Source organism: Phyllobates terribilis, unplaced genomic scaffold, assembly GCF_046119375.1.
Source record: "Phyllobates terribilis strain yellow unplaced genomic scaffold, ASM4611937v1 Scaffold_7__3_contigs__length_470593459, whole genome shotgun sequence".
Lineage (NCBI taxonomy): Eukaryota > Metazoa > Chordata > Amphibia > Anura > Dendrobatidae > Phyllobates > Phyllobates terribilis.
This window is the reverse complement of record NW_027362767.1, coordinates 255,676,956-255,690,267: the sequence shown is the minus strand read 5'-3', so window position 1 is coordinate 255,690,267 and position 13,312 is coordinate 255,676,956.

The following is a 13,312-nucleotide window of genomic DNA, read 5'->3' as shown; positions in this document are numbered from 1 at the left end:
ATGAGGGGGGACATAGTTGTTATGAGGGGGCATTTTTTATTTATGAGATGAGGGGTTATGAGGGGGGACATTTTTTACTTATGAGGTGAGGGGTTATGAGGGGAACATTTTTTATTGATGAGGTGAGCGGTTATGAGGGGGGACATTTTTATTTATGAGGTGAGAGGTTATGAGGGGGACATTTTTTATTTATTGATGAGGGGGGCCTTTTTTTATTCATGAGGTGAGGGATTATGAGGGGGGACATTTTTTATTTATTTATGAGATGAGCGGTTATGAGGGGGGACATAGTTGTTATGAGGGGGCATTTTTTATTTATGAGGTGAGGGGTTATGAGGGGGGCCATTTTTTATTTATGAGGTGAGAGGTTATGAGGGGGGACATAGTTGTTATGAGGGGGGGCATTTTTTATTTATTTATGAGGTGAGGAGTTATGAGGGGGACATTTTTTATTTATTGATGAGGTGAGCAGTTATGAGGGGGGCCTTTTTTTATTTATGAGGTGAGGGGTTATGAGGGGGGACATTTTTTATTCATGAGGTGAGGGGTTATGAGGGGGGACATTTTTTATTTATTGATGAGGTGAGGGGTTATGAGGGGGGGCATTTTTTATTTATTGATGAGGTGAGCGGTTATGAGGGGAAACATTTTTTACTTATGAGGTGAGGTGTTATGAGGGGGGACATTTTTTATTTATTGATGAGGTGAGGGGTTATGAAGGGGGACATTTTTTATTTATGAGGTGAGGGGTTATGAGGGGGGACATTTTTTATTTATGAGATGGGGAGTTATGAGGGGGGACATTTTTTATTTATTTATGAGGTGAGGAGTTATGAGGGGGACATTATTTATTTATTGATGAGGTGAGCGGTTATGAGGGGGGACATTTTTTATTTATGAGGTGAGGGGTTAGGGGGACATTTTTTATTTATGAGGTGAGGGGTTATGAGGGGGGGGCATTTTTTATTGATGAGGTGAGGTGAGAGGTTATGAGGGGGGACATAGTTATGAGGGGGGGCATTTTTTATTTATGAGGTGAGGGGTTATGAGGGGGGACATTTGTTATTTATTTATGAGGTGAGGGGATATGAGGGGGATATTTTTTATTTATTGATGAGGTGAGCGGTTATGAGGGGGGACATTTTTTATTTATTTATGAGGTGAGGGGTTATGAGGGGGACATTTTTTATTTATTGATGAGGTGAGGTGTTATGAGGGGGGACATTTTTTATTTATTGGGGAAGGGTTATGAGGGGGGCATTTTTTATTTATTGATGAGGTGAGCGGTTATGAGGGGGGACATTTTTTATTCATGAGGTGAGGGGTTATGAGGGGGGGACATTTTTTATTTATTTATGAGGGGGGACATTTTTTATTTATTTGTGAGGTGAGGGGTTATGAGGGGGACATTTTTTATTTATTGATGAGGTGAGCGGTTATGAGGGGTGACATTTTTCATTTATGAGGTGAGGGGTTATGAGGGGGGACATTTTTTATTTATGAGGTGAGGGGTTATGAGGGGGGACATTTGTTATTTATTTATGAGGTGAGGAGTTATGAGGGGGATATTTTTTATTTATTGATGAGGTGAGCGGTTATGAGGGGGGACATTTTTTATTTATTTATGAGGTGAGGGGTTATGAGGGGGACATTTTTTATTTATTGATGAGGTGAGGTGTTATGAGGGGGGACATTTTCTATTTATTGGGGAAGGGTTATGAGGGGGGCATTTTTTATTTATTGATGAGGTGAGCGGTTATGAGGGGGGACATTTTTTATTTATGAGGTGAGGGGTTATGCGGGGGGACATTTTTTATTTATTTATGAGGGGGGACATTTTTTATTTATTGATGAGGTGAGGGGTTATGAGGGGGACATTTTTTATTTATTGATGAGGTGAGGTGTTATGAGGGGGGACATTTTTTATTTATTGGGGAAGAGTTATGAGGGGGATCTTTTTTTATTTATTGATGAGGTGAGTGGTTATGAGGGGGGACATTTTTTATTTATGAGGTGAGGGGTTATGAGGGGGGACATTTTTTATTTATTTATGAGGAAGGACATTTTTTATTTATTTGTGAGGTGAGGGGTTATGAGGGGGACATTTTTTATTTATTGATGAGGTGAGCGGTTATGAGGGGGGACATTTTTCATTTATGAGGTGAGGGGTTATGAGGGGGGACATTTTTTATTTATGAGGTGAGGGGTTATGAGGGGGGGCATTTTTTATTTATGAGGTGAGAGGTTATGAGGGGGGACATAGTTGTTATGAGAGGGGGCATTTTTATTTATGAGGTGAGGAGTTATGAGGGGGACATTTTTTATTTATTGATGAGGTGAGCGGTTATGAGGGGGGACATAGTTGTTATGAGGGGGGCATTTTTTATTTATGAGGTGAGGGGTTATGAGGGGGGACATTTTTTATTTATGAGGTGAGGGGTTATGAGGGGGGACATTTTTTATTTATGAGGTGAGGGGTTATGAGGGTGGCCATTTTTTATTTATGAGGTGAGAGGGTATGAGGGGGGACATAGTTGTTATGAGGGGGAGCATTTTTTATTTATTTATGAGGTGAGGAGTTATGAGGGGGACATTTTTTATTTATTGATGAGGTGAGCAGTTATGAGGGGGGCCTTTTTTTATTTATGAGGTGAGGGATTATGAGGGGGGACATTTTTTATTTATTGATGAGATGAGCGGTTATGAGGGGGGACATAGTTGTTATGAGGGGGCATTTTTTATTTATGAGGTGAGTGGTTATGAGGGGGGACATTTTTTATTTATGAGGTGAGAGGTTATGAGGGGGACATTTTTTATTTATTGATGAGGTGAGCGGTTATGAGGGGGGACATTTTTTATTGATGAGGTGAGCGGTTATGAGGGGGACATTTTTTATTTATGAGGTGAGGGGTTATGAGGGGGGACATTTTTTATTTATGAGGTGAGGGGTTATGAGGGGGGACATTTTTTATTTATGAGGTGAGGGGTTATGAGGGGGGACATTTTTTATTTATTGATGAGGTGAGCGGTTATGAGGGGAAACATTTTTTACTTATGAGGTGAGGTGTTATGAGGGGGGACATTTTTTATTTATTGATGAGGTGAGGGGTTATGAAGGGGGACATTTTTTATTTATGAGGTGAGGGGTTATGAGGGGGGACATTTTTTATTTATGAGATGGGGAGTTATGAGGGGGGACATTTTTTATTTATTTATGAGGTGAGGAGTTATGAGGGGGACATTATTTATTGATGAGGTGAGCGGTTATAAGGGGGGACATTTTTTATTTATGAGGTGAGGGGTTAGGGGGACATTTTTTATGTATGAGGTGAGGGGTTATGACGGGGGGGCATTTTTTATTGATGAGGTGAGGTGAGAGGTTATGAGGGGGGACATAGTAATGAGGGGGGGCATTTTTTATTTATGAGGTGAGGGGTTATGAGCGGGGACATTTTTTATTTATGAGGTGAGGGGATATGAGGGGGATATTTTTTATTTATTGATGAGGTGAGCGGTTATGAGGGGGAACATTTTTTATTTATTTATGAGGTGAGGGGTTATGAGGGGGACATTTTTATTTATTGATGGGGTGAGGTGTTATGAGGGGGGACATTTTTTATTTATTGGGGAAGGGTTATGAGGGGGGCATTTTTTATTTATTGATGAGGTGAGCGGTTATGAGGGGGGACATTTTTTATTTATGAGGTGAGGGGTTATGAGGGGGGGACATTTTTTATTTATTTATGAGGGGGGACATTTTTTATTTATTTGTGAGGTGAGGGGTTATGAGGGGGACATTTTTTATTTATTGATGAGGTGAGCGGTTATGAGGGGGGACATTTTTCATTTATGAGGTGAGGGGTTATGAGGGGGGACATTTTTTATTTATGAGGTGAGGGGTTATGAGGGGGACATTTTTTATTTATGAGGTGAGAGGTTATGAGGGGGGACATAGTTGTTATGAGAGGGGGCATTTTTATTTATGAGGTGAGGAGTTATGAGGGGGACATTTTGTATTTATTGATGAGGTGAGCGGTTATGAGGGGGGACATAGTTGTTATGAGGGGGGCATTTTTTATTTATGAGGTGAGGGGTTATGAGGGGGGATATTTTTTATTTATGAGGTGAGGGGTTATGAGGGGGACATTTTTTATTTATTAATGAGGTGAGCGGTTATGAGGGGGGACATTTTTTATTTATGAGGTGAGAGGTTATGAGGGGGGACATAGTTGTTATGGGGAGGGCATTTTTTATTTATTTATGAGGTGAGGAGTTATGAGGGGGACATTTTTTATTTATTGATGAGGTGAGCGGTTATGAGGGGGGACATAGTTGTTATGAGGGGGCATTTTTTATTTATGAGATGAGGGGTTATGAGGGGGGACATTTTTTACTTATGAGGTGAGGGGTTATGAGGGGAACATTTTTTATTGATGAGGTGAGCGGTTATGAGGGGGGACATTTTTATTTATGAGGTGAGAGGTTATGAGGGGGACATTTTTTATTTATTGATGAGGGGGGCCTTTTTTTATTCATGAGGTGAGGGATTATGAGGGGGGACATTTTTTATTTATTTATGAGATGAGCGGTTATGAGGGGGGACATAGTTGTTATGAGGGGGCATTTTTTATTTATGAGGTGAGGGGTTATGAGGGGGGCCATTTTTTATTTATGAGGTGAGAGGTTATGAGGGGGGACATAGTTGTTATGAGGGGGGGCATTTTTTATTTATTTATGAGGTGAGGAGTTATGAGGGGGACATTTTTTATTTATTGATGAGGTGAGCAGTTATGAGGGGGGCCTTTTTTTATTTATGAGGTGAGGGGTTATGAGGGGGGACATTTTTTATTTATGAGGTGAGGGGTTATGAGGGGGGACATTTTTTATTTATTTATGAGGTGAGGGGTTATGAGGGGGGGCATTTTTTATTTATTGATGAGGTGAGCGGTTATGAGGGGAAACATTTTTTACTTATGAGGTGAGGTGTTATGAGGGGGGACATTTTTTATTTATTGATGAGGTGAGGGGTTATGAAGGGGGACATTTTTTATTTATGAGGTGAGGGGTTATGAGGGGGGACATTTTTTATTTATGAGATGGGGAGTTATGAGGGGGGACATTTTTTATTTAATAATAATAATAATAATAATAGTTTATTTTTATAGCGCCAACATATTCCGCAGCACTTTACAAATTTTAGGGGGGACTTATACAGACAATACAGAATAAGCATATCTCATATCGAACGGAGTGAGGGCCCTGCTCGCGAGCTTACAGTCTATGAGGAATTGGGGGAGACACAAAAGGTAAAATGTACATATATTGTATAATGCAGCCTTGATATACTGAATAGGATAAATAATAATACATGGACTGGTCGCCAGCCAGTATGTGTGCAGTCCTGACAGAGGCTTTTATGTGCATGGTTGGTTTGAACCCGAAGTTGAAGAAGATTTTAATATGGGGGAAAGCTGGGATGGACAGAGTGTGTTTAGGTGATACGCCAGTCTAAAGAAATGTGTTTTTAGGGTCCGTTTGAAACTGTGGGTATTGGGAATTAATCGAACTGTCCTGGGTAGTGCATTCCAGAGAATTGGCGCAGCACGCGAGAAATCTTGGAGACGGGAGTGGGAAGTTCGGATTATGGAGGATTTTAGTTTCAAGTCATTTGCAGAACGGAGGGCACGTGTAGGGTGGTAGACTGAGACAAGGGAGGAGATGTAGGGGGGTACTGAAGCATGGAGCGCTTTGTGGGTAAGCGTGATAAGTTTAAAACGAACTCTATATTGGATGGGCAACCAATGCAATGACTGGCACAGGGAAGAGGCATCTGAGTAGCGGTTGGCGAGGAATATGATCCTGGCTGCTGCGTTCAGGACGGATTGGAGAGGGGAGAGTTTAGTAAGAGGGAGACCGATTAGTAGAGCGTTGCAATAGTCAAGACGAGAATGAATAAGAGCGACAGTAAGAGTTTTTGCCGAGTCAAAGGTGAGAAAAGTCCTGATTCTTGAGATGTTTTTGAGGTGTAGATGACATGAACGAGCGAGTGATTTGATGTGAGGAGTGAAAGAAAGATCTGAATCAAAAATGACCCCAAGACAGCGGGCTTGTAGCTGGGGAGTAATGGTTGAGCCACAAACGGAGATGGCAATATCGGGCACAGGTAGATTAATGGAGGGAGGAAAGACGAGTAGTTCAGTTTTTGACAGATTCAGTTTTAGGTAGAGGGAGGACATAATGTTAGACACAGCAGAAAGACAATCACTGGTCTTTTGTAGTAATGCAGGGGTGATGTCCGGAGCAGAGGTGTATAATTGGGTGTCATCAGCATAGAGATGGTACTGAAAACCGAATCTACTGATTGTTTGTCCAATAGGAGCGGTGTATAAGGAGAAAAGAAGGGGGCCTAGGACTGATCCTTGAGGAACCCCAACAGTAAGAGGAAGTAGGGAGGAGGAGGAGCCGGCAAAAGACACAGAGAAGGAGCGGTCAGAGAGATAAGAGGAGAACCAGGAGAGAACCGTGTCCTTGAGGCCAATAGTGCGGAGCATAGTGAGGAGGAGCTGATGATCCACAGTGTCGAATGCTGCAGAGAGATCCAGGAGAATCAGCAGGGAGTAGTGACCATTAGATTTAGCTGTTAGTAGATCATTAGAGACTTTAGTGAGGGCAGTTTCAGTAGAATGTAAAGAGCGGAAACCAGATTGTAAAGGGTCAAGAAGAGAGTTGTCTGAGAGATAGCGGATTAGACGGGAGTGGACCAGGCGTTCCAGGAGTTTAGAGATAAAGGGAAGATTGGAAACAGGTCTGTAGTTGGCCGTGCAGTTCTGGTCGAGGGATGGTTTTTTAAGTAATGGTTGTATGCTGGCATGTTTAAAAGAAGAGGGAAAGATACCAGATGAGAGGGAAAGGTTGAAAATTTTAGTTAGGTGAGAGGTGACAGCTGGAGCAAGGGACTGAAGGAGATGTGAGGGAATAGGGTCGCTGGTGCAGGTGGTAGGGCGAGAAGATGCAAGGAGCCTGATCACTTCATCTTCCGTGACTGGTTCGAAGTCAGAAAATGAGCAAGATACAATGTGGCGGGGGGGAGCATGCATAACATTTGGGGACTGGGAGAAAATTTCCTGTCGGATATGGTCAATTTTTTCTTTGAAATAGTTAGCCAGATCGTCAGCGCTGAGGTCGGTGGTCGGGGCCTGTGCTGTTTGATTGAGGAGAGAATGAAACGTGTCAAAGAGTCGTTTAGGATTATTGGAAAGTGAGATGATGAGGTTGTTAAAGTAGGTTTGTTTGGAGAGGTGAAGGGCAGAGTTATATGTTTTCAGCATAAATTTATAGTGGAGGAAATCTTCGGGCAGATTTGATTTTCTCCACAGCCGTTCAGCGCACCTGGAGTACCTCTGGAGAAGACGTGTTTGAGGCGTGTGCCAGGGTTGTCGCCGTCTATGCCGAATTGTTCTTTGTGTAGGAGGTGCGGCTTCATCCAGGGCGCATAGCATTATTTTGTTATAATGCTTCAATGCAGATTCGGGACATGAGAGGGAGGAGATTGGGGCCAATGATGATTGCAACCTTTTTATAAATTTCTGGGTGTTAATGGCGCGTAAATTTCTATAAGTGTGGACGGTGGGAGTGTCTTGAGTAGAGTCACAGTTCTTGACAGAGAATGAAAGAAGATTATGGTCAGAGAGTGGAAGGGGAGAGTTAGTAAAGTCATGTACTGAGCAAAGCCGGGAGAAGATCAGGTCCAATGTGTTCCCGTCCTCATGTGTAGGAGAATTAGCAAGCTGTGAAAGGCCGAAGGAGGAGGTTAATGATAAAAGATGCGTGGCAGATGGGGAAAGAGGATCGCCAATTGGGATGTTAAAGTCTCCCATGATTATCGTGGGGATGTCGCAGGATAGAAAATTTGTAAGCCAGGCAGCAAAGTGATCCAGGAATTGACGGAGGGGACCTGGGGGGCGATAGACAACCGCCACTCGCAGGGAGAAGGGCCGGTAGAGTCTGACTGTGTGGGCCTCAAAGGACGGGAAGATAAGGGAGGGTACAGGGGGGATAACCTGAAAAGTACATTTTGTTGAAAGAAGCAGACCAACACCTCCACCTGATCTGTTGTCAGGTCGCGGGGTATGAGAGAAATGTAGGCCACCATAGGAGAGAGCTGCAGCGGCGGTGGTGTCCGACTGCTGGATCCAGGTTTCAGTGAGAGCCAGAAGGTTGAGGGAATTAGAGAGGAAAAAGTCATGGATGTAAGAGAGTTTATTACAAGCTGAGCGTGCATTCCAAAGGGCACAGTTGAATGAGACAGAAGATATGCAGGGAATATTAATGAGATTAGCAGGGTTTCTGAATGTAACAGGGAAAGAGTTAGTGTTATTATTACTGGAGGGTCCTGGGTTGGGAGAAATATCACCTGCGACTAATAGAAGGAAGATACAGAGAGTGAGCAGATGATTGAGTGATTTGTGAGAGCGTTTCCTGCGTTGTATGGTGGGAATGAATGGATCTGCGTGGTATAACATTGTGAAGAGAGCATGACAACTGTACATAGGAGAAGAGAGGAGTGAGGGATTAATATGGATGAAGTGTGCCGCATTTGTGGGTGAACGGTGAATGTGGATGATTGTAGCAACCAGAGTATAAATGGCACAGATACAAATGGTGAATACTGTTTGCCAAAAAGATGACCTGGAAGCAAGTTTGTTTAATTGTCTTGCATGTCTTACCTGTCTCCTGCCCTGTCCAACTGCCATTTTCTAACTGCCAGGGCACTTTGCTAAATTATGGCACTTCGATAAAGTATGCATAAATGCTATATGCATAAATGCCCCCGCTTATGAGGTGAGGAGTTATGAGGGGGGCATTATTTATTTATTGATGAGGTGAGCGGTTATGAGGGGGGACATTTTTTATTTATGAGGTGAGGGGTTAGGGGGACATTTTTTATTTATGAGGTGAGGGGTTATGAGGGGGGGGCATTTTTTATTGATGAGGTGAGGTGAGAGGTTATGAGGGGGGACATAGTTATGAGGGGGGGCATTTTTTATTTATGAGGTGAGGGGTTATGAGGGGGGACATTTGTTATTTATTTATGAGGTGAGGGGATATGAGGGGGATATTTTTTATTTATTGATGAGGTGAGCGGTTATGAGGGGGGACATTTTTTATTTATTTATGAGGTGAGGTGTTATGAGGGGGGACATTTTTTATTTATTGGGGAAGGGTTATGAGGGGGGCATTTTTTATTTATTGATGAGGTGAGCGGTTATGAGGGGGGACATTTTTTATTCATGAGGTGAGGGGTTATGAGGGGGGGACATTTTTTATTTATGAGGGGGGACATTTTTTATTTATTTGTGAGGTGAGGGGTTATGAGGGGGACATTTTTTATTTATTGATGAGGTGAGCGGTTATGAGGGGTGATATTTTTCATTTATGAGGTGAGGGGTTATGAGGGGGGACATTTTTTATTTATGAGGTGAGGGGTTATGAGGGGGGACATTTTTTATTTATGAGGTGAGAGGTTATGAGGGGGGACATAGTTGTTATGAGAGGGGGCATTTTTATTTATGAGGTGAGGAGTTATGAGGGGGACATTTTGTATTTATTGATGAGGTGAGCGGTTATGAGGGGGGACATAGTTGTTATGAGGGGGGCATTTTTTATTTATGAGGTGAGGGGTTATGAGGGGGGATATTTTTTATTTATGAGGTGAGGGGTTATGAGGGGGACATTTTTTATTTATTAATGAGATGAGCGGTTATGAGGGGGGACATTTTTTATTTATGAGGTGAGAGGTTATGAGGGGGGACATAGTTGTTATGAGGGGGGGCATTTTTTATTTATTTATGAGGTGAGGGGTTATGAGGGGGGACATTTTTTGCTTATGAGGTGAGGGGTTATGAGGGGAACATTTTTTATTGATGAGGTGAGCGGTTATGAGGGGGGACATTTTTATTTATGAGGTGAGGGGTTATGAGGGGGGACATTTTTTATTTATGAGGTGAGGGGTTATGAGGGTGGCCATTTTTTATTTATGAGGTGAGAGGTTATGAGGGGGGACATAGTTGTTATGAGGGGGGGCATTTTTTTATTTATTTATGAGGTGAGGAGTTATGAGGGGGACATTTTTTATTTATTGATGAGGTGAGCAGTTATGAGGGGGGCCTTTTTTTATTCATGAGGTGAGGGATTATGAGGGGGGACATTTTTTATTTATTTATGAGATGAGCGGTTATGAGGGGGGACATAGTTGTTATGAGGGGGCATTTTTTATTTATGAGGTGAGGGGTTATGAGGGGGGACATTTTTTATTTATGAGGTGAGAGGTTATGAGGGGGACATTTTTTATTTATTGATAAGGTGAGCGGTTATGAGGGGGGACATTTTTTATTTATTGATGAGGTGAGCGGTTATGAGGGGGACATTTTTTATTTATGAGGTGAGGGGTTATGAGGGGGGATATTTTTTATTTATTGATGAGGTGAGCGGTTATGAGGGGGGACATAGTTGTTATGAGGGGGCATTTTTTATTTATGAGGTGAGGGGTTATGAGGGGGGACATTTTTTACTTATGAGGTGAGGGGTTATGAGGGGAACATTTTTTATTGATGAGGTGAGCGGTTATGAGGGGGGACATTTTTTTTTATGAGGTGAGGGGTTATGAGGGGGGACATTTTTTATTTATGAGGTGAGGGGTTATGAGGGTGGCCATTTTTTATTTATGAGGTGAGAGGTTATGAGGGGGGACATAGTTGTTATGAGGGGGGGCATTTTTTATTTATTTATGAGGTGAGGAGTTATGAGGGGGACATTTTTTATTTATTGATGAGGTGAGCAGTTATGAGGGGGGCCTTTTTTTATTCATGAGGTGAGGGATTATGAGGGGGGACATTTTTTATTTATTTATGAGATGAGCGGTTATGAGGGGGGACATAGTTGTTATGAGGGGGCATTTTTTATTTATGAGGTGAGGGGTTATGAGGGGGGACATTTTTTATTTATGAGGTGAGAGGTTATGAGGGGGACATTTTTTATTTATTGATAAGGTGAGCGGTTATGAGGGGGGACATTTTTTATTTATTGATGAGGTGAGCGGTTATGAGGGGGACATTTTTTATTTATGAGGTGAGGGGTTATGAGGGGGGACATTTTTTATTTATGAGGTGAGGGGTTATGAGGGGGGACATAGTTGTTATGAGGGGGGGCATTTTTTATTTATTTATGAGGTGAGGAGTTATGAGGGGGACATTTTTTATTTATTGATGAGGTGAGCGGTTATGAGGGGGGACATAGTTGTTATGAGGGGGCATTTTTTATTTATGAGGTGAGGGGTTATGAGGGGGGACATTTTTTACTTATGAGGTGAGGGGTTATGAGGGGAACATTTTTTATTGATGAGGTGAGCGGTTATGAGGGGGGACATTTTTATTTATGAGGTGAGGGGTTATGAGGGGGGACATTTTTTATTTATGAGGTGAGGGGTTATGAGGGTGGCCATTTTTTATTTATGAGGTGAGAGGTTATGAGGGGGGACATAGTTGTTATGAGGGGGGGCATTTTTTATTTATTTATGAGGTGAGGAGTTATGAGGGGGACATTTTTTATTTATTGATGAGGCGAGCAGTTATGAGGGGGGCCTTTTTTTATTCATGAGGTGAGGGATTATGAGGGGGGACATTTTTTATTTATTTATGAGATGAGCGGTTATGAGGGGGGACATAGTTGTTATGAGGGGGCATTTTTTATTTATGAGGTGAGGGGTTATGAGGGGGGACATTTTTTATTTATTGATGAGGTGAGCGGTTATGAGGGGGACATTTTTTATTTATGAGGTGAGGGGTTATGAGGGGGGACATTTTTTATTTATGAGGTGAGGTGTTATGAGGGGGGACATTTTTTATTTATTGATGAGGTGAGCGGTTATGAGGGGCGACATTTTTTTTATTTATGAAGTGAGGGGTTATGAGAGGGACATTTTTTATTTATGAGGTGAGGGGTTATGAGGGGGGACTTTTTTTATTTATGTATGAGATAAGGAGTTATGGGGGGGAGGGGACACATTTTTTTTTACTTTTTTAGAGGGCAAATGTTTTTTAACGTTTCCAGGCTGTTGCTCCAGTGTGAGGGGTTATGAGGGGGGACATTTTTTATTTATTGATGAGGTGAGCGGTTATGAGGGGAAACATTTTTTACTTATGAGGTGAGGTGTTATGAGGGGGGACTTTTTTATTTATTGATGAGGTGAGGGGTTATGAGGGGGGACATTTTTTATTTATGAGATGGGGAGTTATGAGGGGGACATTTTTTATTTATTGATGAGGTGAGCAGTTATGAGGGGGGGCTTTTTTTATTCATGAGGTGAGGGATTATGAGGGGGGACATTTTTTATTTTTTTATGAGATGAGCGGTTATGAGGGGGGACATAGTTGTTATGAGGGGGCATTTTTTATTTATGAGGTGAGGGGTTATGAGGGGGGACATTTTTTATTTATGAGGTGAGAGGTTATGAGGGGGACATTTTTTATTTATTGATAAGGTGAGCGGTTATGAGGGGGGACATTTTTTATTTATTGATGAGGTGAGCGGTTATGAGGGGCGACATTTTTTTTATTTATGAGGTGAGCGGTTATGAGGGGGACATTTTTTATTTATGAGGTGAGGGGTTATGAGGGGGGACATTTTTTATTTATGAGGTGAGCGGTTATGAGGGGGGACATTTTTTATTGATGAGGTGAGCGGTTATGAGGGGGGACATTTTTTATTTATTGATGAGGTGAGCGGTTATGAGGGGCGACATTTTTTTTATTTATGAGGTGAGGGGTTATGAGGGGGGACTTTTTTTATTTATGTATGAGATAAGGAGTTATGGGGGGGGGAGGGGACACATTTTTTTTTACTTTTTTAGAGGGCAAATGTTTTTTAACGTTTCCAGGCTGTTGCTCCAGTGTGAGGGGTTATGAGGGGGGACATTTTTTATTTATTGATGAGGTGAGCGGTTATGAGGGGAAACATTTTTTACTTATGAGGTGAGGTGTTATGAGGGGGGACTTTTTTATTTATTGATGAGGTGAGGGGTTATGAAGGGGGACATTTTTTATTTATGAGGTGAGGGGTTATGAGGGGGGACATTTTTTTATTGATGAGATGGGGAGTTATGAGGGGGGACATTTTTTATTTATTTATGAGGTGAGGAGTTATGAGGGGGACATTATTTATTGAAGAGGTGAGCGGTTATGAGAGGGGCCATTTTTTATGAGGTGAGTGGTTATGAGGGGGGACATTTTTTATGAGGTGAGGGGTTATGAGGGGG